Below are 27,871 nucleotides of genomic sequence, written 5' to 3' on the forward strand. Positions count from 1 at the left end.
CAGAACATCAAGGTTAGTGACAAGGTTCTTGGGAGGATACTAGAGTCAAGGGTCTTTGTCATGGTCTTGGTATTCGACAATTGAAGATCTATAAGAAGAATTTTGATCGGTTTTCCTCTCAAGAGTTGAGAGGTTTTGGCCCTGGCTGACAAGCCTACATATTGTGTCACTTGTCTTCTATTGTGCATATTGGTAATTGTCTTGATGAAAAGGACACAATAATAATATAATGAAGATAAGACTATAAGCTAAGAAGTAAAAGTATATCACAAGCAATTATCAAGCAGAGAAATCTTTTAACTCCTTATGCCTTAGATTTCTCAACACGGTATCGGAGCTTAGGTGCTGAAGTCAAGAAGGGTCATTCAATCAAGTAGACTTCAAACCTCGAAGAAGGATTGTAGTAGATTCAAGGGTTACCAAGGTCAAGATCTTCAAAACTCTAGATTGAAACCATCTTCAAGAAAGAAGGAAGACTAAAACATTCAAGAAGGATCGTGAATCAAGCTCTCTCTCATCAATCCCTCAAGAAGCAAATCCTCTATCAACATCAAGATTAAGGAGGAAGCAAGCAACAATCACTCAAGTAAGTCTATGACTATATCTGATAATATCAAAATGTCTTTTTGCAAGGAAAGCAATAAACTGGCTGGGGCTGCAAATTGCCTTGCATGGAAGAAAAGGATAGACCTAAATCTTATTGAGAATGAGGTCATGGATCACATCAAGGGGTCAATAACCCAACCTCCAAAGGAAGATACTCAAGCACATGCTAGATTCATGAAGGGAGAAGTGAGAGCCCAGAGGATTCTTATAGAATCTATAAAAGACTCTTTAATCCCATATGTATCAAAGCTGGAGACTGCAAAAGCTATATATCTCATCAAGGCAAGAACTCTACAAACTAAAGATGTCCAAGGAAGATGGAATAGCCTCATACTTCATGAGGATATCAGAAATTCAAGATCAACTACAAGAGCTGGGAGAAGTCATGTCTGATAGAGAGATGACCACAGTGGTACTGAATGCACTACCAAAGAATGGGGTAACTTCACTTCAAGTTTATATGGGAAGAAAGAGACTACTCCATTTCAAGATCTATGGTCACTCTGTAAGATCGAAGAAACCAGACTGAAGGCAAAGTTGATGTAGGACCAAATGAGCAGAATCAAGCATATGTTGCTATGACAAGAAGAAAAGGGAAATTTGGAAAGTTTGGTCCTCAAAAGAAAAAGAAGAACATGGCTAAGGTAAGATGCTATGGTTGTCAGGAACTTGGGCACTATAGAAGAGATTGTCCTAAACGTAATAAGGACAAGAGGGATAGGGAAGAAGCCCATATTACTGAGGAAGTGAAAGAACCTGAGACAAAGAAGCTTAAGAAGGAAGAAGTAAAAGATCTTTACTATGACTGAGATGATCTTCTTCACTAAAAGGTACTTTTTGCTTGTAATTGATAGATAGGAAGCAATGTAAATAAGATAGGATGCATCAGATTAGAAAATAACATCATGATAGAAGCATTAGAAGTAAGAGCTCTTGACATGGAAAGCAGAAAGAATGTCTGGAATAAATTCTATTGATTACAAAGAATAAAATCTCTTGGAAACCTCATTGAAATCTCAAGTGATACTTATAGAAAGAAGTAGAGGTCATCATCGATTGGGATCATCATACAATAGTCAATAAGGAAACATCTTTTGGGTGAGGATATGAAAGATCCTCAAGTTTCTCTGATGGAATCCTTATCAGAGGATTCACCGATCTAGAAAGGAAGCAAATGTTTCATCAAGAATTCCAACTCATAGGATTCAAGGGATGATGGTATGATGACATAACAATGAAGCAGGTCTAAAAGATAAAGCTCTTTCGTTCAAATGAAGTATTAGAATATTCCTAATTAGTATTTAATACTCATTCTTTTAGCTATTGCTATTTTTTCATTTAAGCAGTTTCTTAGATGAAACTGAGTGTTTCCATATTCTACATAGAAACTTGATGTTTCTATTATTGTAAATATCTCTGTATTATCATTGAGCTTCTTGCTCATTCTGAATTAATTCATTCGACATTCTTTTATGGTATCAGAGCGAGGTTAAGAGATTTCTTGAACAGTTATTCTCTCTGCATTCTAATCTCTTGAGTTCTTTCTTTCAATCCTTTCTAAGGTCGAGCCCTCTGTAAGCCAGGTAGCCTTCACTGAGTCTTAGCCTCGGCTTTGCTCACTGTGATAAAAGCTTACAGTCGTCTATCTCGATACAGAAATGGATTCTTCTCCTGCATTATCATTTCTCTGAGGAATTAAAAGTTGAAGAAACTCTTGGATCTGATTTAGAACAAAATTCCCTTGCTGGTATACCGATTCTGTTTGGATACTCGCTACAGTTCTTTGTGGCGGTGACCGTCTAGTGGGCGCGGGATTCACTGCATCTTCCTCACACTTCCAACGCAGCATCACCAGTTTGCATCACAACCCCAGGAGCTGGATCGTGGTGTTATGAGCAGCAGTCTATTTGTCGTTTGAAGCCTTGTGTCGCTGGACGTGAAAATTTGAGACGACGGCATTCTCCGACAGTGGAACCACAAAACAACGGCAGCGTGGATTTATCAAAAACGACAGCTCACGTGACGGCATTCTCCGACCGAAAAGGTTTTGGCCCTTCGTTGATATGATACAATCGTGGACGGCTCACGTGGTTTCATTTTTTAAGTCTACGTATTTATTTGGCAACTGACCGCAGCGAGCTGGAATTTAATCGTCGCATCAAGGTTTCGGGACCCTATGCCCTCTCATTTGCGTCAGAAATTACCGTTTTTTTTTAGTTCAATTTTGGACGAGATCCAAGATCGCGTCGGAGCTTCAGCTGGAGGGGCGTGAACAGCCGTTCGGAAGAACGGATTTGAGAGGTTTCGAAATCTGGAATTTGTTGGAATCGAAATCCCCTTCTTAGATTCGGAGTCACTGGTGCGTAAATTATCAGGGGGCAGCTGCCACGTCGGTCTGACATTTGCACATACTCTTTCAAGGCAGAATTTGTTAAAGTTCTGTGTCTCATACAGTCATCTTGATATTTTCTTGGAATTTATTTGCGGTTTCTTCATTTGAAAAGGCATCACCTGAAACTTGATCTCTGAAGTTTGGCATTTGTTTGCTCAAGGCTGCCTGTGGAGAATTTGTTCTGCAGCCTGTGTTAAATCAGCAGCTGTATAGTCAATACAATCACTTCAAGCAGACTTGTGAAAGAAGGGTACAGCTACAGCAGTGGAATCTGCTCTATTGCTATTTTTTTAGACTGTGGAGATATATTTTTGCTGGACTTCTGTATTGTCTTTGGGAAAATGGCCACGCTCACCAATCTGATGTTAGAAGGAAATCAACGCTTTAATGGCAGCAACTATAACATTTGGAAACAAAGAATGTTGACCATTTTTGAATACAGGCGTCTTGATCAGCTCATTTTGGGCAAAGAGCTTCGTCCCGGTATAGCTGGTACCGATCAAGATAAATTTGATGATCGAAATCGAGAGGCTGTTATGCTTCTCAAGCTCTCTGTCGCTGATGATCAGTTACCACAGATTCCTTCTGGCAAGACAGCTGCCGAAATTTGGCAAGAGTTGAAAGAACTGCACGAGACATCTGACAAAAGCAGAGCCTTTTTTCTCAAAAATCAGTTGTTCTCCATCATGATGGACGAACATATGTCTTTACAGGAACATCTCAACAAAATTAAAGACATTCGAGATCAGCTCGAAGCCATTGGTCGGACCATGGAGGAAGAAGATATGGTAGTCATTACTTTGAAAAGTCTACCGAAATCCTATGAACACTTCATAGAAACACTCAACATTACCACCACAAATGTTGATCTGAAGTTTCCAGAGTTATGTACCAAACTTCTGCAGCAAGATCGGTGGAAACAGCAGTTTGGTAGTAGTGCTTCATCAGTATCCTCGGAAAATGCATTTGCTGCAAAATATCAGTCCTCTCAGTTCTTTCAGCAGAAAGGCTCTTCTCAGCCTTTTGATCCTGCTAGGAAGAAAAGTGTGCAGTGTAATTACTGTCACAGGTTCGGTCACATGAAGAAAGATTGCCGACAGAGGATTGCTTCTGAACAGAAGAAACAGGGAGGGCCACATCAGACAGCAAATGTTGCAGAACATTCCGAGCAGACAGATTCTGCCTTTTACGCCTTTATGGCTAAAAGGTCTTCAGATCATGTTCCTTCTTCTGCATGGTACATTGATTCTGGTGCATCACGCCATTTCTCTCACAGGCGTGACTGGTTTATTGACTTCTCACCTTTCAGTGATTCCGTGGTATTTGGCGGAGGTGAAAAGTACACAGTGGCTGGCAGAGGTACAGTTCAAATTCAGTCTGGTGGGCGCACACTCATATTTCTGAATGTATACTATGTCCCTGGTATGGAAATTAATCTGCTATCTGTCAGCCAGATTATGAGGAATTCTCCTCAGCTTGATGTTGTGTTCAGTGCACACAAGTGCTCCATTATTGACAGGGAGACTAGTCTAACAGTTGCTGTTGGCCTAGAGGACCATGGTCTATACAGGCTACTTGACACCGGTGACTCTCCAGAAGTGGCTCTAGCAGCACGTGTCTCTCCCATCAGCACTCTATGGCATCAGCGATATGGGCATCTAAATATGCAGTATCTCTCTCAGCTCTCTCGGGAGGGACTTGTGTCAGGATTACCTGATATTCAGACTCAGCAGTTGGGGGTATGCAGCGCCTGTCAAGCGGGAAAGCAACATTGGTCTTCATTCAAAGATGGAGAATCTTGGCGCGCATCCAAGGTACTTCAGTTACTTCATGCTGATATTTGTGGTCCTATGAATACAGCTTCTATCACTGCTTGCAAATATTTTTTACTTATTGTAGATGATTTCAGTAGAAAGATGTGGGTGTATTTTCTACAAAATAAATCTGATGCTCTTAGTACCTTTCAGAAATTTAAAACCTTAGTTGAAAAAGAATCTAGTTGTAACATCATGACCCTTAGGACCGACAATGGGGGGGAATTTTGTTCCTCAACCTTTGCCAACTTCTGTGATATTCATGGCATCAAACGTCAATTAACCACTCCTTACACTCCTCAGCAGAACAGTGTTGTCGAGCGTCGCAACCGCACGGTTGTTGAAATGGCTCGTTCCATGTTACAACACAGGAGTGTTCCAAACAAATTCTAGGCTGAAGCAGTATTTACTGCTGTTTATCTTCTTAACCGATCACCTACTCAGGCTGTTAAAGGGAAGACTCCTGAAGAGGTTTGGTCTGGCCGTAAGCCTAAGATCAGTCACCTCAAAGTATTTGGCTCAGTTGCATATGTTTGGATTCCACCTGCTAAGCGCTCTAAGTTGGATTCCAAAAGCCAGAAACTCATGATGACAGGTTACAGTGATCATCACAAGGCCTATAGGCTGATAGATATAGCCACCGGTCGTCTTAGCTTCAGTCGGGATGTAGTATTTGATGAAGACAGAGGATTTTTTCAGTCTTCTTCTTCTTAGCAGTGTTCTGAGGATCAGCCTCACAGTGTTCTTCTTCCGGTCGGTCCACCTGATGGGAGGGATGATATAGCATCAGTATTTGATAATACTCTATCTGAGCTTCCTCCAGAAAACAACCCTCCTCTTGATGCCCCTATTGCTCTTGAGTCTTCTTCACCTCCTCCTGATATTGGTTCCTCTACTCTTCGGCCTAAATGGTGGGCTAAAACCATTGGTGATCTCCGAGATGATGAGCTTCTTGAAGGTAGAACTTCTAGACATAAGAACAAACAACAATCTACAGTCAATTTTGCTCTTATGGCTAACCTTCACAATATTTTTGAGCCTCAAACCTATTCAGAGGCTAAGGGTACATCTGAGTGGGAACAGGCTATGGAAGCCGAATTCCAGAGTCTTCAGAAGAATCACACCTGGACACTTTCTGATCTTCTTGCAGGGAAAAAGCCCATAGGCTGCAAATGGGTGTATAAAGTGAAATACAAAGCTGATGGAACCATAGACAAGTATAAAGCTCGTCTTGTGGCTCGAGGGTTCTCACAGAAGGAAGGCATCGACTATGAAGAGACTTTTGCTCCTACAGCCAAGATGAGTACCATAAGGCTTGTCCTTGCCCTAGCAGCTCAGTTCAATTGGAAAGTTCATCAGATGGATGTAAAGAGTGCTTTCCTAAATGGTGATCTCCAAGAAGAAGTCTACATGACGCAGCCTTCAGGATTCAAGGTTGCTGGTCAAGAACAGAAAGTGTGTCGATTAGCTAAAGCCATTTATGGATTGAAGCAAGCTCCTTAGGCTTGGTACATGAAAATTGATCAGTACCTGACAGATCAGGGTTTTCAGCGGAGCCCATCTGATGCAAACCTGTATATCAAGCATACTGCTGATGATATCTTGCTTGTGGTTGTCTATGTGGATGACCTTATCATTACTGGCAGCTCTGCACATTTGATCCATGGGATCAAACAAGATTTATGTAGAACTTTTGAGATGACAGACTTGGGACTTCTTCATTACTGTCTGGGGATTGAAGTTTGGCAGACTGAAAATCATATTTTTCTCTCTCATTCCAAGTATGCAAAAAATCTTGTGGACAGGTTCAGAATGCAGGATTGCAAACCAGCCACGACTCCTATGGAACCAGGGCTCAAACTTTCATCGCAGTCATCCTCTCCCCTTGTGGATGAAACTTTATTCAGGCAACTAGTGGGCAGTCTCATCTATCTTACTGCCACTAGACCTGACATCAGTTTTGCAGTAAGCTATATCTCCCGCTTTATGTCAGCTCCTAAAGCTGATCATTGGATAGCAGCAAAGCGTGTGCTACGATATGTGCGTGGTACTTCTGATTATGGCCTCTTATATACTCGCAGTTCCAATCCTATTCTCAGTGGCTACACTGACTCTGACTGGGCCGGTTCGGTTGATGACCGTAAATCTACAGCTGGGTATGTGTTTAGTCTAGGATCTGGTGCTGTTACTTGGACTAGCAAGAAGCAACAGGCAGCGGCTCTCTCCTCAACAGAAGCAGAGTATCGGGGAGCAGTTAAGGCATCCTGTGAGGCAGTTTGGCTTCGACGTATGCTTGCAGATATGCATGTTTCCCAGACCGGGCCTACTTCTTTGTTTTGTGATAATCAGGGAGTTCTCAAACTTGCCAAAAATCCAGTCTTTCATGAAAGAACAAAGCATGTGGAAACTCATTGCCACTACATTCGCCAGCTTGTTGAAGATGGCTCAGTTCAGTTGCAATATGTTCCCACAACAGAGCAGCCCGCCGACATCTTCACCAAGCCTCTTGGTCCTGATAAATTTGTAAAATTCAGAGGGTCTATTGGTGTTGTAAATAGATTGAGTATTAAGGGAGGGTATTAGAATATTCCTAATTAGTATTTAATACTCATTCTTTTAGCTGTTGCTATTTTTTTCGTTTAAGCAGTTTCTTAGATGAAACTGAGTGTTTCCATATTCTACATAGAAACTTGATGTTTCTATTATTGTAAATATCTCTGTATTATCATTGAGCTTCTTGCTCATTCTGAATTAATTGATTCGACATTCTTTTATGAAGCACCTACAGGAAGTCTGGATGACCCAAAATAAAGATGAGGTATGTATGTTTACATAGGTTATTATAAAAAAATTAATGTCAGATGGTTGCAGATAATATGGATCACTATTTCCATCTTGGGAAACATGATCAAAGAAAATGGGGATCTCCTCCTCTGAAAGTTGCAGAAAGGCATAGGTCACACTAGATGAAATCAACATAATATGTTCTCATATGAAGCATAAGGGAGCTGACTACAATTAAGGAACTCTGATTGGAAGCTCCTGGGAATGAAGTGTGAGGAAAAAGGGGGAAGAGATCATGAGATATGCAACAATGGTAGAAGGCATTCAACATCCGAGACCAAGAATATTTGACTAGGATATCTCCCGGAAAGATATAAAGACTCTGATGAAAGTCGGAAAAAGATAGAGACCCTTGACAATGGATATCTTTGGGAGATGTGTCAACATGTATGCAGGATGTTGATACCTACAGGAAGATGTCATGATGAAAGACCATCACAAAGGTAATTTTTGGTTTAAGTGTTCATTTCTTATTTTTGAACTAATATCTGGATGGGCTTATGTAGGATTGCCAAAGGGAAGATTTGTGGATGACTTCCAGGAAGACCATATAGAAGGATGTAAGATCCTTCCAGAAAATATGGCATGAAGAAAGCAGCATGACATGAAGCAAAGCCAGATGGAAACCTGATGGATCACTTTCTGATAAAAGGAATGAGGACATGACTGACTCATGAATGAAAGTGATGGATGGTCTGTGCCCTATGAAGAAGTCCCAAAAGATGAAGACTCCATGACAAAAGAAATTCATGACATTGAAGAAGAGGAGTTCTTCAAGCAGCTGGTTGTCTCATCATCTCCACCTGAGAAGCTGTTGTAGGTCCCTAATTAAGAGGGAGCCTGGAAAGTTTCTTACTTGGAAGAAACTTGGAAATTCCTAAGCCAAGAGGGAGCTTAGGCACATAAATTTTCAGGAATGAGTACATTCCTTTATTGGAATATGTCCTCCCTATTTAAGAGGGAGAGATAGACACATCATTCTGGTCTTCACCTAGGAAGACAGAATTGAGGATTGGGTAATCATTTGGCATTCGATACTCTTTGAGAATGAGATAGGGCATCCAAGAGAAGAGTGATCTTAGAGGACTGATATTCTTTGAGGACTAGGAATCCAAGATAAGAATAGTCCTGATGGAACACACCCTGAGTACCCAAGTAGGGTATGTTCTGGGAGAGACAATGATGAGTATGTCTATAAATCATTGGTCTCGCCAGCATTGAGCTCAGATCTTGTGGAGAGATGGAGCTGTTAGTCAAGGCCTTGCTATGTGACAATGTTGGTTGATATGATGCTATACAAATGAGTTACCAATCCGAATTCTTCTTATAAGAAATTCTTCAGATTGAGAATGACCAAGTACCATTATGAATACCTCCCTAGTTAAGAGGGAGTGTTGAAAAGTGTAACTAGGTTCGGTCTTCATAATGACATGTATTTATGATTTTATGTAATGAGATGTAAAGAAGAAAAATAAAATTATTGTATTGCTTGCTTCATGGGTTTCATGAGCAAGAGATTTTGTTTTTGAGTCCAAGACTCCCATTGAGAGTCTTTAGGAATTATTTGTCAACTAGTCATAAAATGAGAGTCATTTTCATGTAATGAAATCATGTTACACTTTTTTAAAGGTCAAACTTGTCTATGTAAAGTATCCTCCAAGACCTTGTCACTTATTCTCTTCAAGTTGGCCTACAATGATGAAAGAACATGCTAGAAGAAGTCGACCTTCCTACTTGTGATCATCTTGGCCTAAGGGACATGAGATGAGGTGTATAAGTAGCCACACTCGGCCTCACTTAGAGGCAAGCGACTCAACAAGTAATTTGGTGAAGAGAAGTGCAAAGTAGAGGCCTACAAAGCAGAAGTGTGAAGAAGGGATAGGAAGGATTCTTCTGGGTATAGTGAAGGAGGGATTCTTTTGGGTATAGCGAAGAAAGGTTTCTTCTGAGGTCAACGAAGGAAGGATTCTTCCGGGGTACTTGTTTTGGGTGCAAAAGAAGAAGGACCAAAGCCATTGAGAGAAGATCGAAGGAGAAATTCTTGCTGCATTAAGGTAACATTTGATTGGGTATAGAATCTCGTAGAAGGGGGCCGTAGAGAAGAAGTATAGGTCTTAAAGGGACTAGGGTTTCTGTTCCAGGGTAAATCTAAGAGACTGAGATTCTTTGGGTGACTAAGATAGAGACCAAGATTCTTTAGAAGAGACCAATGAAAGCCTAGAGACCAAGTTTCTCTAGAGAAAGCCGAGAAGAAGCAGTGTGAAGGATAGAGATTGAGTTTCTGTAGACGCTGAGGAGAGCAGTTGGAGATCTAGAAGGAAGTTGAGGCAGAGAAGAGGCAGAACATCAAGGTTAGTGACAAGGTTCTTGGGAGGATACTAGAGTCAAGGGTCTTTGTCATGGTCCTGGTATTCGACAATTGAAGATCTATAAGAAGAATTTTGATCGGGTTTTCCTCTCAAGAGTTGAAAGGTTTTGGCCCTGACTGGCAAGCCTACATACTGTGTCAGTTGTCTTCTATTGTGCATATTGGTAATTGTCTTGATGAAAAAAACACAATAATAATATAACGAAGAGAAGACTATAAGCTAAGAAGTAAAAGTATATCACAAGCAATTATCAAGCGGAGAAATATTTTAACTCCTTATGCCCTAGATTTCTCAACACTAATAACATTGCAAAATATTCACTTTTCCAAATCAAATCCAAGACATGAGCCATTCTTTCTTACCTTTGCTATCAATGACCTCCTATTACATAACTGTATGCTAGAGTTATGGGCTTTCACAAATATCATGCCATTAAAAGTCATGAAGAAATTGAATCTTAGCATTACCTGTGAATATAGGGCGGTCTGTGGTTTCAACTCCAAGCCTATTGAAGTAGAAGGCCTAATAAAGGATTTGAAGGTTTCCTTAGCCATGAACCACGATATATCCCTACTCATGGATGTTGTGGTCATAGATATTCTTGATGTGTGGGGAATGCTTTTATCTAGGAAATGGGGTGCTATTGTGGGTGGTCAACTCCAAATGGACTTATCCTATGTCACCATCACGCAGTTTGATGGAACTCTCTTTACCCTTTATAGAGAACCCATGTACCCTACTCACGTGGTAAAACCAGGGCCCATCCCTTATTATAAAATTCCCGAAGCCAAGGAACCATCCCCTATTCTCCCTTCTCAAGAGGTTTGTATCCTTAAGAGACCCAATCACAAGACAAACAAGAAGTGGAAGCCCAAAAGAGAATACAAGGTTGGGGATGTGGTCTTGGTTGATAAAAACCCTGTTCTTGTCAAGATTCACAGAAAATTCAGAGAATATTATTATTACATTGTCGAACTTAACAACGAACTTTGGCCACAACCGGTCAAATTGAGTCATATCACCCCTTAACACTTGACATTGTATCATATGCATGTTAGGGTAGGATGCATTGCATGTTGATTTTCTCATTAGAACTAACATCATATGATATTATCATGATATACTAGTTGCATTTAGATTAAAATTGCATTTAGAGTAAAATTTTATTTTCTTGTTGATTTTATGGCCTAATACTAAGCATGGGTGATCATAAGACACCACAAAAACATGCTGCCCTGTTTGCTTGATCTTTGACATGTGCAGATAACAGGTTTGTAGTCCCAAGAGATTGCTAGTGTTCTCATGACCTCCCCATTCAAGTATGTTGGTGCACTCTCCTGAGAGCTCATGTCCCAGTAGGCCCCAGATGTTACCCACCACCTGTGGGTAGTATCCATAGGAGAAATTTTTTCTTCTAGATGGTTCTTAGTCGACAGCTAGCAGCCCCTTGTAGCCACCAAATGGCTCGATGTGCCACTATCTCTGCCACCCAAGCTAGCCATGTGGTCCCTCGCCCATCTGTTATGATTGTATGTTTGAAGGTGGGCCTCCTGACCCAAAAGGTATGACTTTTCATTGGTATAGTTGAGTAATTTTGTTTACTTATCATGGATACTTTTGCTCATGGATGGGTGGGGGGATTTGGCGGAAAGAGTGGGCTAGGTTTGTACTCTTGTCTCCTCTACCTGGTTTGGTGGTTAGCCTTGTATCCTAGTCTCGTGGGATCTCCTTTACTGGCTATTAGCTTCAGGTCGAGCACTACATGGGAAATACCGATTTTGGTTGCGAGGTTCTGCTTCCCGACACCATATACATCACTCCCCTCTGCTCATTTTAACCCCATTGATCACTTTTCCCATCCAGGTCCACATTTGTCCACTGGATCCACAAAGGGTTAGTCTCCCCCCCTCCTTGCCCATGCCTTGGGTCGGGCCTGGAATGATGCCTCAAAGGTTGATGCAACTAAAAAGAAAAGGAACGGCATAATTTGGTCACTTACAATAGGAAATGTACCACAAAATGCAAAAGATAGCCAGGAAATACAAATTTAGCATGTGGGAAAAAGCCAAACATGAGCTCTACCCCTTATTTATGGCCATCACCCTGGTTCCTATGGGCCTTAGATGAGCCCCCTCCACATTGAGGAACCCATGATTGTCCCAACCCTTGGCAGGCAATGAACTGCCCCACCTTAAAGGGGGTATCTACTGTTGTATCCTACACACCAGGTTATCATTCCTTGGAGCCCTGAGCAGTTATGAAGAAAAATCAGTCTAAGGCTATGTTGCTTGGAAACGTGGGTTCGGGGACGGGAACGGGGACAGGGACGGGGACGGGGACGACATTTTTGGAAACAGGGTGCGTGGGTTCGTCGGGTAATATAGTAATATTAAATTTTAATAATTAAATTTTATAAATTATAAATTTATAATTAATAATATATATGAAATTTGAATTTGTATTTTTTTTCAACTTTAAACAAGAAAACTTTAATGATAATCATTTAAACATGCACATCATTGAACATTCAACATTGACATTGAAATTTCAAAATTTATCACCAAAAAACTGTTCATTGTTTACATATTAACATGAATCATGGTATGGGACAGATTTTGTCACATACAACTGACTGAGATACACTATCCAAGTTTCCTACAAACTCAGGAGTACGCTCAAAAATCCTAAAGTATTCTGAGTTCTCAAAGACTCAACATTTTAAACTTTATTTTATTGGGCTGCCTTGTGTGTTTGGTGGGACAGCAGTGAAATATATGCTGCCAGCAGCCATAATTTATACTTTAATGTAGCCACAAGCCTTAAAAAAAAACCACAGAATTTATATGTTAATGTAATGATTCAATTTTTCAAAAATTAAAATATATATATTATGAACTGTTTTACTTTTCCCTGAACAAATTCTGAACCATTTAATTGGATTTTGTTGATCCATGGTGAAATTACATTGCAAGGGCAAGCAACACCATTGTTAGAGGGTAGATAATGAACTGGCTTGAATGTTGTGTAGATGATTGAGTTGAAATACATTCTCACTGGACGGTTTATATTGTAAAGAATAGCACAGAGCTATATTCAGTCTATGAATGCATTTATGTAATGCCATTCATTAATGCAAAAAATGATGAAGATTTTCTGCGCTTTATTAATCTAATTGCAACTATTTTAGGTTAAAAGAACTGAAACGTATACTTCTCATATTATAGTATATAGTATAAAAATTAAAAATTTAACAAGTCTGGGCTGAGTAGAGGTAAGTTTGTGGCATTGTCATCTCTGTTTAGGGCTTCGGTTGGGTACAGGAGTTTGCATAGGGAGGCCGAGGTCTGTTCCTTGTGAGCAGTGAGCTGTTTTGTGTAAACAATGGCATGAATCAAGCCCTACAGCTCAGCGTTTGACAACAACAAGGAGGAGGGACTATGTCGCAGCTGTAGGAGGCAAATTGAGTGTATAAAAGTGGACTGACAATTGTGGCTCATGTTGCAGACAGTCCGAAACAGCAAGAAATTGTGACATTCATTCCGGCAAGCCTTTAAAAGAACCCAAAAAACCCAACCCGAAGAACCCAAGAATCCAAGAACCCATTAAAGGAAAAGAACCCAATTTTTTTTTTTTGAAGAACCCGGTTCTTCATGGAAGAACCCGATTCTTCTGGGTTCTTCTGGGAAGAACCCGTACCCGAATCCAGTACTTCGGTGCGGGAACCCGTGCAACATAGGTCTAAGGCAAAATGCATATAAAGAAGGGTGGAAAACAAAGGTCGAGATAACTCATGTACCATGATTTCTCCCTCCTACACTCATATACCCAAGTGTGGGCGTCCCCTATTACAGCGACCCGTGTACCATGGCATGTAGCTTGGAGCCTTCCCCTGGTCCCCAGTCCATTCCATCATTATATCACATGCCACCTACCACTTGATGGATGTACCATGGACATGTCACCCCCTTTAAAGGTTGAAACCACCTAATAGGGTCTTTGGTTAACCCCTTTATTGAGCTTGGAGACACCTGTACATGCTAAAGCCCACTATGGAAAGGCATGCCATTATGAAGTGTTCGCTTTTGTTCCATGATTTGTAAGATCTTTTACTTGATTACTCTAATGATTTTTTGTATTGGAGGGCCAGGGGACGCTTTGGATCTTATGCATGATTGGAGGTGGGTCTCCATTTGGGGTTTGGTCTCCTTATACGAGATCCAAGCCCTCCAGAGGGCCACATTGGCACTTGTAGGGTGAGCGTAGAGAGCCATGGGCCTCCACCATAACCGAGAGCACTTCATGGATCCCCAACACCATTCAGTGATTGCTCGTGTTCCACCTTTTGGATGAGGATTATGCACCTGGATCACCATGCTCAACCGGCTTCACACTTGTAGCACACACTTGGCAGAGGTTCCAGGGTCCAGATGAGGATGTGTCTCACCGCGTGAGACAAAGGTGTTGAGAAATTAAGGCATTTAATTCAATTTCTCTTTCATGATAATTACTTGTGATTTCGTTATTCTTCTTAGATCTTATCTTTCTTTACATTATTATGTTCTTCATCAAGTCAATTATCAAATGCACAAGAGACACAAAATTTAGGCTTTCAAGCCAGGGCCAAAACCTCTCCCTCTTGGAGAGGAAAACCCGAAAGTAATTCTTCTTATAGATCTTCAATTGACAAGTACCATGACACCAATATGCCTCCAAGACCTTGTCACTGCTCTTTCTAAGCTCCTTATGCTGATCTTCTTTTTCTGCATCGTTTTGCACCAACACTAGGGAGACTCGGTCCCTAGTCTAAACTCTTCCTTGGCCTACTCCTAGAGTTTCCTTCTCGATCTATTTTCAGTGTCCTTTAGATATATCTAAAGTCCAAGACCAAACCCTTGATCATGCTGTAGTAGGCTTCCTATTTACAGTACTTACCTCTGGTTCCTTTCTGAGATATGTCGACCCAAGTCTGAGTTATATCTAGCCTCCTTTTAGATCAAGACCGAACTGTAGATGCACTTTGTTAGTTTTTGGTAGCATCTGAAGTGCTCTAGCTTTGAAAATTGGTGGAGAGGCTAAGGCACATGAGTTCTAAAGAACCCAGAAACCATTTGGTGAAATTCCACCAGGATTGTATTTTATTAAAATAATTAATATTTTTAATGGGGCCCCTAAGTCTAAACTTAGGGAAATTAAAATATTAATGGGTATTAATCAAAATATGGGTGAGAATGATCTAGAAGGTGGATAAAGTCATGTTTTAATCTTAGTCGTTGATTAGAGACTTAATCTCGATCGTTGAAGTCTCAACAAGAAAGAGTAAGAAGGAGGCTTGGGGTTCATTTAGAAACACACACAGAGAGATTGAAGAAATTGATTTTATGAGGTGAGAAGTTCTTAGAAGGAAAATCGATTAGGGAGATCTGGCAATAGAGGGGCAGGGATAGTTTAGGAATATTGACAGAGAGGCGGAGAGAAGTTTGTGGAGGCAGCGCAGTAGCCAAGAGGATTGACACTAGGCCAGTCTGGGTCCACGCAGCCTTGACACAGAGCCAGAAGGGCCAACGTAGAGAAGAAAGCTGCCTTGCACACAGAAAGTCGAAACTACCAGGGAACTGTTGGAACAACCGGGAAAGCTGACGCAGTGGGCAGAAGAGATGGCGCAGGGCTGACACAGAGCCTGAAAGGCTGATGCAGGGCCTACGCAGGGCCAATGCAGAAGTAGCCGGGGTTAGCCAGTCTTGCTGCCGGATCAGCCGGAATCTGCCGGGTGAAGTGAGGTAAAACTCACTCAGATTTTCCGCCATTGTATTTCTTTGTCATTAGCTTGTTGGGAGGGAAACCAACATTTGTATTCATAACTACTGCTTAATAATAGAAAACCCTCAGAGTTGCTGCATTAGTTTTCCAGTTCCCGCATTGGGTTTTTTCGGGGACTATTTTGTCCAAAAATAATTGTGTCCTACGTATCTTGTTCTTTGCTCAGTTTTCTTGTTTCATGCAAATCAAATTTAAGTAGTGTAGGCTACAGAAGTAATTTGCTTCAGTATTCAGAAGAATAACTTGGTGAATGTAATTAAAATCAAGTAGGTGAAGTAGATTCAGGTTTGCTGCAGTAGGGGTTCCTTGAGTGTAGGAATTTTCACATGGTATCAGAGCTAGGTTTTGAAACAGGGAAGAGCAAATCCAACGCTGAGCATAGACGTCGAAAGCTGCATTTGGTAGCAATTTGAATCCCCTTGAAGGGATTGCGCAGTCCTTGTCGGGAAGCAGAGATTTCGAGGAAATCTCTCTCTGAGAGAGTTGATAGAGAGGTACGATTTCCGAATTGTGAGCTTGCAGAGGCAGAGGGAGTGACACAGAGCCTCAGCGCAGTGCTTGGAGGACGCAGTTTCTGCCGGGGCAGAAATCTGTCGGAAAAGAGTGAAGACACATAGAAGGGGAATTTTCTCATCAGGGAACTTTTTGCTAGAAAGTTTGAATTTCTCACTTGCTAAGCAGTGACTAGAGGAGTCAGTTCGACAGTTGCGTGAGATGGCATCGCATGGGCTCAGAGATCAAGACAGGTAGGAAGGTGCTTCCAACTATGTCTTATGGAAGACCTGAATCTTAGCTGTTCTGGAAGAATATGATCTTGAAGCCTACGTCAAAAGTGTTGTAGCTGTTCTTGCTGACAACGATCAAAAGAAGAAGTACAAGGCCGAGTAGGGGAAGGCGAAGAGTCTCATTCTCGATGGATTTCGAGATCATGTGGTCTCACACTTGCAGGGCAAGGATACAACCTAAGAGATGTGGGAAGCCTTGTATTCACTGTATGAAGACTCTTCCAAACAACGGAAGATGTACCTAGAACAGAAGTTGCAGCGGATATTGATGTAGAAGGGAGAAGGAGTTAACTCCTATCTTCAACGCCTTCAGGACACCAGAGACTAGCTTGTTACAGTGGTGTCTACTCCTCAATCTACCGCGATGGTAAGGATAGCCCTGAATGGAGTCTCGGATGAATGGCAAGTCTTCATCCAAAGTATATTGGGTAGGGAAAGACTACCTTCATGGGAGGAGATGTGGGTAGCTCTTCAACAGGAAGAATTAAGGAGGGACCTTGTAAAGGTCAACCTCAATGGCAGCAGTGGGAGTGGCACGAAGACTAAGGAGGAGGAGGAGAACGCAACTCTAGCATCAAAGGGACATCAGAAGCAGAAGTGGAAGGAGGACATTTTGAAGGTGAAATGTTTCAGTTGTGGTGAGATGGGCCACTATGCATCCCAATGTCCTTTGAAGAAAAAGGATAAGGACGAGAAGTATGATCCTAAGGCTGCTCCAACAAAGATTCACAAAGATGAGTTTGCCATGAGTGCCCACGCATCTCCAGGAGGGAGATGGGGCGATATTGAGCTGTAGTCGGGAGGACTACATGTGGGAAGGATCCTTGAGGAATCCACCTCTTGGATCAATTCCTTGCTATGGGAGCCCAAGATTCAGCAGTAGTGAGATGGACTTAGTCTTAGATGATGCAGTGGATTGTTTGGAGGATAGATGCAGTAGCTGGAGACTATAGACTGATCAGCGCAGAGCAAGGTTGGTAGCAGTGTAGTTGGCACAGTGCAGAAGTCAGCAACAGCGTAGAAGATTCAGAGGGTCAGAGACTAGAGCAGTTAGATTCCAACATTCATGGTATTATGTTGAACACAATTAAGTTCAGTTAATTTTGGATGTTTTTCAGTTGCTTCTCTCAACAACTGAGTTGCAGTACGAATGCAGTGTTAGCAGTGGCAGTGCTAGCAGCATAGCAGATGCAACATTTGAGAGGGAGCTGTAGTACAAATGCAGCAGTGGTAGTGGTAGTGTCATGGGCAACAGTAAAGTAGCAACAGCAACAGTGCAGAAAGGAGGTGCTTTAGGGACAGAGCAACATTCAGGTGGACATTGTTGCTAGAGCACTTTCCTCGCTAAGAGGGAGTGTTAGTTTTTGGTAGCATCGGAAGTGCTCTATCCTTGAAAATTGGTGGAGAGGCTAAGGCACATGAGTTCTAAAGAACCCAGAAACCGTTTGGTGAAATTCCATTCGGATTGTATTTTATTAAAAGAATTAATATTTTTAATAGGGTCCCTAAGTCTAAACTTAGGGAAATTAAAATATTAATGGGTATTAATCAAAATATGGGTGAGAATCATCTAGAAGGCGGATCAAGTCATGTTTTAATCTTAGCCGTTGATTAGAAACTTAATCTCGACTGTTGAAGTCTCAACAAGAAAAGTATAAGGAGGCTTGGGGTTCATTTAGAAACACACACAGAGAGATTGAGGAAATCGATTTTCCAAGGTGAGAAGTTCTTAGGAGGAAAATCGATTGGGGAGATCTTGCAGCAGAGGGGCAGGGATAGTTTGAGAATATTGACAGAGAGAAGCTTGTGTAGGCAGCGCAGTAGCCAAGAGGACTGACGCTGGGCCAGTTTGGGCCCATGCAGCCTTGCTGTAGAGCTAGAAGGGCCAGCGTAGAGGAGAAACCTGCCTTCCACGCAGAAGGGCCCATGTAGCCTTGCCGCAGAGCTAGAAGGGCCAGCGCAGAGGAGAAACTTGCCTTCCACGCAGAAAGCTGGAACTGTCGGAACAACTGGGAAAGTTGACGCAGTGGATTGAAGAGACAGCGCAGGGCTGATGCAAAGCCTGAAAGGCTAACGCAGGGCCAACATTGAAGTAGCTGGGGTTAGCCAGTCTTGCTGCCGGATCAGTCGGAATTTGCCGAGTGAAGTGATGTAAAACTCACTCAAATTTTCTGCCATTGTATTTCTCTGTCACTGGCTTCCTGGGAGGGCAACCAACATTTGTATTCAGAACTACTGCTTAATAATAGAAAACCCTCATAGCTACTGCACCGGTTTTTCTAGCAACTATTTTGTCCAAAAATAACTGTCCTATGTATCTTGTTCTTTGCTCAGTTTCCTTGTTTCATGCAAATCAAATTTAAGTAATGTAGCTACAGAAGTAATTTGCTTCATTATTCAGATGCAGTGTTGCGGGGGAGCGCCCCCCCCCCCTTCGAACCCGCTCCCGAAGCGCGCTCCGGGCGGGAGCGGCTCGGGAGCGGGTCGGGAGCGCGCTCCCAAAATCGCGCCCGGACGGGAGCGATTTTCGGGAGCGCGCTCCCTTAAAAAAATTTACGCTCCCTGCTCTGATAGGGAGCGTTTCAGGGAGCGATCGCTCCCGAGCTCTCGGAGCGTTTTTTAATGCCCGGGAGCGATCGCTCCCCGATCGCTCCCTAATCGCTCCCGGGCATTAAAAAAACGCTCCGGGAGCGATTTTTAACCGGCCGGGAGCGGTTCGGCGGAAAAAAATTCCGCCGGACCCGAAAAATTAAAAAAATTTAGCTAATTTTTTTTGTTTTATAAGCCCAATGGGCCAAAAACTTGTCATTACAACTTTGTTGAGCAAGTGATTGAGAGCTTGAGCAAGAGATTGAGAGCTGGAGCAAGAGCTGAGGAGCAAGGAGCCAGAGCTGAGGAGCGAGGAGCAAGTGCCAAGGAGCGAGGAGCAAGCTTGCAGAGGTATGTAACTTAATCATTTAGTTAGTTTAGCTGGTTAGGTAGTTAATTTGGTTAGTTTCATTTACCTGTTTGAGTTTAAAGATCATTAATTTAAATTAAATTAATAAATTAAATGAATTAATCCCAATAAACTAAATTAATTTGCAGATTCAAGACTCAAACCCTACAAACATCAAACACGATGGACCTGAGCATTTTTATTGGCATTTTCCTCTTCCTGGTCCCCTTTCTGGTTATTATGGTGGTGGAGAGTAGGAAACGGAGGGGGCCTGACCCTGAAGAGGTGGATGAAGAAGCCGGAGGAAGTCAAATAGGTGAAAACCCCAGTGAGGAGGATGTGGAGGGTGAACATGAGGGTGAAAAAACTAAACAAGACCAAACTCCATTGTGGAAATATGTTCAGAGGCCTGAAACAGGGAGAGGGGGTGGAACCACTAAATTTCATTGCCCCCATTGCAACACTGATTTCACAGGCTCATACACCCGTTTGAGAAGACACCTTTGCGGGAAAAGGGCATGGGATGGAGAGAAACAAATAGGAATCAGAACTTGCAACGGGGTGTCAACAGTTGATAGAGCCAAATACATAAAGGAAGAGGAGGACGCCCAATACAAAGCAAAAAGATCAAGGGGTTTCTTTGAACCAAGCTCACAAAGAACTCCTTCAGCATCCTCCCAAGGCAGTGGATATGGACATGGAGGCTCAGGGTCATCATCTTTACGCCGTAGAAGCATATCAGATTTCCTTGATGAGGGGTGTAGGAATGATGTGGATTCAAAAATTTACAGGTTCCTCTATGCAAATGGGATACCATTCAATGTTCTACGCTCACCTTATTGGCACGAAATGGTTTCTGCCATAAATGATGCCCCTAAAGGATACAAGAGCCCTGGGTATGACAAGGCAAGAACAGTTGGCCTTGATCATGAAAAAGCAAAAATATCACATTCTTTGAATAAAATGACAAGTTCTTGGACTGACAATGGGGTGTCCATTGTATCTGATGGATGGACAAATGTAAAAGGCAAGCCATTGATAAGTGTTCTTGCTGTGTCCCGAAGTGGTCCCATTTTTCTAGCTGCACATGATTACTCAGACAAGTTCAAGACCGCTATCAACATTGCAGAAGCATTGCTTGAAACAATTGAGCGTATTGGCCCATACAATGTCATCCAAGTCATCACTGATAATGCTCCTAATTGTAAGGCAGCGGGAGCAATTATTGAGGATAGATACCCGAACATATTTTGGTCTGGATGTTTGGTTCACACATTGAACCTTCTGTTGCATGATATTGTCAAAAACAAAAATGAACAATACCAATGGATTGGGGATTTGTACAAGAGAGGAAAAAAAATGATAAAATTTATTACAAATCATAGCAATACCCATGGCCTTTTCCGCAGTCACTCGAGATTGGAGTTGCTGAAGATTGCGAGGACTAGATTTGGTAGCTATTACCTCACCTTCAGGCGCCTTTTGAAGGTAAGAGAGGGTTTAGCTAGCATGGTATCAAGTCCAAATTGGCAGGTGTTAAAGGAAAGGGCTACAAATGTAGCTGACATTGCAGGTTTTGATACGGTGGAGGAGGCCGCTCTTGATGGGCAGTTTTGGACAGCTGTGAGACAGGTATTGGATTTCACCAAGCCAATTTATAACATGATTCGGTTTGCAGATACAGACAAACCGGTGATTGGCGAGGTGTATGAGCAAATGGATACCATGTTGGGGGAAATAAAAGACATTGTTAATAACAGAGATCCCGACTTGTACAATCTGATTCACGATTGTGTGTGTGAACGGTGGAAAAAGCTTAACCTTCCACTACATTGCTTGGCGTATATCCTTACGCCAAAATACTACTCAGATTCTTGGTTGGGCAAACCTGCAGCAGGGGGTGGTGTTAGGACCAAACCCCATTTAGATCGAGAGGTAACTAAAGGATATCTGGATGCATTAGAAAAGTTGGTGCCTGACAGGGAGGAATGTGCAGCTGTGCGCCTTGAAATAGGCAGATACTTCACTGGCAGTGGTTTGTATGGTAACTTCCATGCAATGGACGACAAAGATAAATTTGATTCTCTCACATGGTGGGAAACATATGGCGGCGACGGACTTTTGCGAAAATTGGCATTGAAAGTTCTTGCACAGGTTGTAAATTCTTCTTCTGCAGAGAGGTGTTGGAGCACCTACAGTTATATACATAATGTGAAAAGAAACAGGCTCAACGAAAACCGAGCAGAAAGCTTGGTTTATGTGCACTACAATTTGAGGTTGTTGAGCCATTACTGTGATCGGGCCAATGAAGATCCCACATATAAAATTTGGGACAGTCACCCTGAGGACGACAATTTAGAGGATGGCATTGTACATATGGAAGAACTAGAAGATGAGCTTGTACGGGATGAAGCTGAAGCAGCTGCAGCAGCCATGCCACCTCCACCTCCACCATCCAGTAGCAGTTCTCGGGGCCCGAGTCTTGTTCCATTGCTGTCGCCACCTCCATCGACACCCTCGCGTGGAGGCTCTAGTTCTGGTCGTCGGTCTGGGAGGGAGACTCCTAGAAGACCGCCAAGACCTACTTATACTCCTGGAGACTCTCGTGGCAAGGGCCACTTGTAGATTTACAGTTTACTTGTCTTTTTTAGTTTCTATTAGACTTGTCACTTTAGTTTTCATAACTGTTCAGTGTTGAGTTTTGAGTCCTTGACTCTTGACTCTTGACTCTTTCATATCATTATGACATTATGATATTTTTTGTAAACATTATATCACTGTGACAATGAAAATTTGAAGTTTGAAGTTGGGCCTTGGCAATTATAACTCATTGGTAATGATTGTGAATTATGAATATGATGCTTTGTGAAAGACTAAAGTTGTTTCATTTCATCTCATTATTCATGTTTCATTTTATAAATTTTTAACATTTCATATCATGTTAACAGTTAGAAGTTAGGACTTAGAAATATCTTCGATATTACTTCTTGTAATGGTTAAACTTGGCTTACAAGTACAACTTGTTACTTTGGTGATCAATGATGATAAATGTTATTGAATTGAATGTTATTTTAATTTATTATTTTACTAAGGTTGATGACGATTATAATTTCTAGATGATTGATGTGATATGGTTCAATGATCAATTTATGTTTTTTTATGTTTTTTATGTCTATTTCATCATTCTACATGTTTTTGTTGACATATATGTATCAAAAATTAAAAAATAAAAAAAATATATATATTTTTAAAAAATCGCTCCGGGATTCGCTCCCAAACCGGGAGCTTCTGAAAATGGTCGCTCCCGCTCCCGCTTCCGCTCCCGCTCCCCGCTCCCGCTCCCGCTCCCAAGTAACACTGTTCAGATGAATACTTGATGAATGCAATTAAAATCAAGTAGGTGAAGCAGATTCAGATTTGCTGTAGTAGGGGTTCCTTGAGTGTAAGAATTTCACACACTTGTAAGTGCCTTCTTTCATGCTGAAGATGTCTCCTTTCTGTGGTAGACTTCCCTTCTTTCACGCACTGTAATCCGCACTATCATTACAGACTTAGATCCAAAACCAAGAGACCTTATTTACTGCACTGTGCTTCCCTTTTCCTTCACTGAAATATCTCTTCGTTTCGCACCAAATCTCAGACCCTTCCTTCGCTGACTTGTCTCCTTCTTACACACCCAGAAAACCCATTCTTTCTCACTGTTCTTTTCACAGAAGCTATTTGTGCAAAAGTCCACATGGGTATATATAGTGGTTTTCCACTGAGAATGAGCCACATGACCTATGAATAGTTGTGTCTTCACTTTGAGCCGACTTGAGTTTGTGCATTCTTTGTTTTGAGGCCGTCTTCAAGGAGATAGTGACAAGGTCTTGGAGCATACAATTTTATCAATAATTTGTCCTTTACACGAGTGTAACATGACTTCATATACATGACTCTAATTATATTTATGACAAGACAAATTCCTAAAGACATCAAGAAGAAGTCTTTGACCTATAATAAAAACTCCTTGCTCATGAAACCCATGATGCAAGTATTACAAAATACATTTTATTATCTTTGTCTTCTTCATTACATAAATTCATAATTACAAGTCATTATGAAGATCGAACCGAGTTACATTCTACAACAAAAGGGAGGGCTTATGTCATCATCCTAGCCCTTACAAGTGGTTTACAGGCATTATTTATTCACTTGGAGACCCATGAGGATGTCATTGTGCCCCCACACCCACTTGGGGACACCATATGTGACTTACTTGGATATCAAGGGGCCAACCGCTTATTCACATGTTTGGAGTCTATTCTCTCACCTTGGCACACGTTGGACTCCACTAGGCCTTCTCAATGGCCCAACAACTCTTTATGTTTACTATTTTGCCCTCTTGAGAGGCTTATCTTTGTATTTTGGATCTTGGTGGGCTTGTCGCCAAGGGATGTTATTATTGCACATTATTTTATTATTTGGGGCTTAATTAGGCCTAATTAGGCAAATCAAACTCTTTAGAGAGGATATAAATTGATGAGAGGCTCATTCATTCCTCACATCATCACTTGTTTGGATTAGTAGCTCTTTGGAGAATTTCACATTCCCTTTTGGAGGACGAGTTTGGATTCATGGAAGAATTTTGATGTTTGGATACTGTTCTCTTGGTCTTGGAGCTACAAATTTGTCTTGATTTGGTGATTGGATATACTCATTGTACATGTAAGTGCTCTTTTCATGTCTATTCTTTACATTTATCTTGGCACATGAATAATGTATGGGATTTTCGCTCTCTAGATCTGAAATTTGCCCTAATTTATGCGAAATTGTAGAAGTTTTGGACTTTTGAAGTGCTACATATATTACGTTTGCCATGTATGATGAATGAATGTTCCTAGAGCTTTAATTTCGTTGAATACACCTTGATAAATCATCAATTCTTGCAGATCGAAGTATAAAATCCTTTGGTCGCTGCTCTCATGCCCTAATTTGGCATGCGAAGTTGTCTAAAGGTCTCCTTGATCGGGTTAAGTCTCTCCAAATCATAAAATCACCTTGATTCCATCTCTCCCAAAGGCAAGGCCCTGATCTAACCATTGGTGCTCACATGAAAGAATATTTTTCTCGCCTTTTCTTCTCCTTCTAGGCCTAACTCTTGTAAGTCACCTAGTGCATCAAGTGAATTTCTTTGTAGCCATCCAAAGCCCTTGATTTTTGGTCCACTATTGCATTGGGGTTTTCTCTAGAGGTCCTCCAGGTTTGAGGCAAATCCGACAATGGAATCCTGAGATATAGCAAGCCCTAACCATAAGACCATCTCTTCCCTAGGTTGATTTGGGTTAGTGTCCTTACTTGGATCATTGCATTTAAAATCCAAAAGAGAATTTGTCCTTTGATCCTATTTTCCTCCCTAAATTGGTCAAGCCCTTCTAGTGTTGATCAACTTCACATCCATGACCTAGTTTGGGTCCACTTTGGTTCTTTGTGGTCCCACAACTTTATAACTCAAATTCCACAAGGATTGCATAGAAACCATTCCTCCACTAGGATTCTTAGGTCTAGGAAGCTTCTTTTCAAGCAATATTCTCCAAACCTAGGCTCAAGTATCCTCTTAGCCCTTCCTAGAGAGCCCATCACCTTGCTTCTTAAGCAAGCAATCCATTTAATTGAGTCTCTCTTGTGAATAGGCTTTAGGAATCACCATATCTTGTCATTGATCCATAATTTCTTGTGATTCCTCTCATATCGGTACTCCTCCCATCGGTGAAAGTCCGTAAAGAGAAGGGAGCCTTAGTTGAGGTGACAGTGTGCTATTGCTCCATTGTTGCCCCTTGACTTAGTAGTTGCTCTTTAGGATCCCCTCCTAGGACCCCCGCTAGTTTGAGTGGTAATAGTCACCACATTTTACAAGTGAAATACTACAAAAATTGAGCAATCTCGATTCTCAAGTGACCCAACTAGAAACGACTAACATAAATGACTAATTTAGTCTCGCGTTAAAATTTATGGCTAGCTAATATGTAATACAACTAAAAATGACTAACGTGAATGACTGATTTAGTCTATGAACAAAAATACGACTACCTAACAAGTACTACAATAATACGAATCAATCGTTTATGTTAGTCATTTTAATTGTGACAAGAGGTTAATTGCGAGATCACTCTCGTTCACTAATAATTAAGGTCCCACCTTTTTTACTTGTAGCCAAATTAGCTTTTGAATTGGCCACATGGTTATTCTTTTCAAGAATATGGAACCATTGCACTATTTCAAATGTGCCACAAGTATTTCTTATCTTTTTTCAAAATGGAGGGTAGACAAAAGTCAAATGGAAGAGTGTTTGAAAACATGTGTTTTACAAGGATGCTTGAGCCCCCAATGATAATTAATTTTTTAATTTATGAATTGGTGGCTAGATTGAGTTATCACAGTCAAGTGTAAGTTTGTGTTATTTTGTTAGTGATGACTTCAATACACCATTCATAGATATAAACTATTGTTCCCTTAGGTTATAAATAGCCCCTCCTGCACCTACCACCTTGTTTTTAAATGATCTTTCTAAATCATCATTAAACTATCTTTTAAGTATAATTTACTTTCAAGTAGACAAGGATAAGATATCCTTTAAGGCTTAATACCTTGTAAAGGGCTTGAAGCCATTACAACAATATACTTGATATGAGCTCAACATGTCACTTGCGAGAATAAAAGCCAGGTGAAGAGAATGAAAATTATTTCTTCTAGACGAACCCCTGTAGCTATAATGTATTACACCACCTTCCATAGAAAATACAATAAATAAAAAAATGAAATTATAAATATACAAATTAAGAGAAGACATTAGATTCGTCCCCAAATTTATATCCATAGTTTGAATGGCTTATGTTTTGTTTTGGCAGGTAGTTTGATTGACAATGTGAGGGATTTTGGCAAGCTTCAACAAATATTGAAGGATAATCAAAAGTGAATTAAGAGGGTGTTTTGTTGGACTCGGACCAATTTACTTTAGGATGACTACTGACGCATTTTACAGGCTGGGCCAGGGGAGATAATTTTCAGGGATGGGGATATATGCTGTGCTCACCGCTGATCGATGGTTGGCTGGTTCTTTGTTTCATTGTCTTGTTTTCCCCAGATTTTACTTTTATTTATGATGCTTCGGATGTATATCTGGTTATTGTTTCAGGGGTTATAGATGCCAGTTTATAAGAGTGCAGATGCATCTATTTTACATTTTGTTCTAGTTGTATTTATGTGGAAGTATGAATTTTGTAGACATTGAGCAATGTTGCTGGTCGACATGAACTATGTAAACTTTGATATAATACTTAAGCAAAGTTTGATTTTTTCTTGCTGAAAAAAAAGGAGGGTGTACTTTGGTAGAGAAGTCATGGGTTCCAATTCTCTCCCTGATTCGGCTGGTGAGCCCTGTGTAATGGGCATTGATGAAGCTGACAGACACCCTGTTTTAGGTTAAATGTGCCTTTGCTGATAACTATCTCTATCTGCAATATTTTCCCGCATGAAATTTGGCCTTAATTAGTTTGTGTTATTCTCAAGTCCCATGGTGTATGGATATTTATACTATTCAGCTTCTTACCAAAGAACCTTTGCTACATTGAAGTTTGCAGGTTATTAATTTCTCATCACTCTTTTTTTCTTTTTAATTTCTGTTAGAAATAATGCATTAGCACTACGATTTGATGTCCACAATAAAGGTTAGATGGCTTTCATATTAGCATGACCTCTGTGTGATTGTGCAGGCACATAATTATATTATTCACATCACTTTAAAAATGCAGAGCTAGACCTAACCCTATCCCCATTTTTTGAACCATAAACTATAAATACAATGAGTTTACAGGGAGCTCTATGGTGTCTGGCTGGAGCATAACACTACCCTTTCTTCTTTTTGATATCCAAATTTTAAATAACTTCATTGTAGGTGATCCCATTAAGTGTCTTCTCTGTTGGAGTTTGGTTCTTGACTCTGGCTAAAAACACGGAATAAAGAGCAACCACCGAGCCTGGTTATATTCGACCTGTGGAGGAGAAGCCCTGAACAGGCTAGTGAGGACATTTACTGAAATCTGAAATTGTTCTGCAGCTCGGATCCTCCAATGGAATGTAGTCTAGTAGTAGGAGAAGAATTGTGGTGGCTCAAGGAAGTTGAGATTATAGCAGGTTTGAAATTGACCTTAGATAGCATAAAGGCCAAGAATCATAGGAAACATAATTCATTTATAAGTCTGTGAACACTGGTTAGGGTAATTGTTACTGTGGATTTGGATCGTTGTGGTTCATAGCCCTCATCTGCG

The 27,871-nt window shown here is 41.1% G+C and overlaps 1 long non-coding RNA gene across 1 annotated transcript in view; it reads left to right on the forward strand.

Annotated features, from left to right (window-relative positions):
- LOC149202740 (uncharacterized) overlaps window positions 1-26,899 on the forward strand; it is a 112,514-nt gene extending 85,615 nt beyond the window's left edge. The window contains exon 2 of the long non-coding RNA XR_016253907.1: window positions 26,453-26,899. This is a non-coding gene — a long non-coding RNA (uncharacterized LOC149202740). The remainder of the gene's footprint in view (window positions 1-26,452) is intronic.
- Window positions 26,900-27,871: the final 972 nt, after the last annotated feature.

This window comes from Pinus tabuliformis, chromosome 2_1 (assembly GCF_031772625.1).
Source record: "Pinus tabuliformis cultivar Carrire ecotype Pingquan chromosome 2_1, CPIR1, whole genome shotgun sequence".
Lineage (NCBI taxonomy): Eukaryota > Viridiplantae > Streptophyta > Pinopsida > Pinales > Pinaceae > Pinus > Pinus tabuliformis.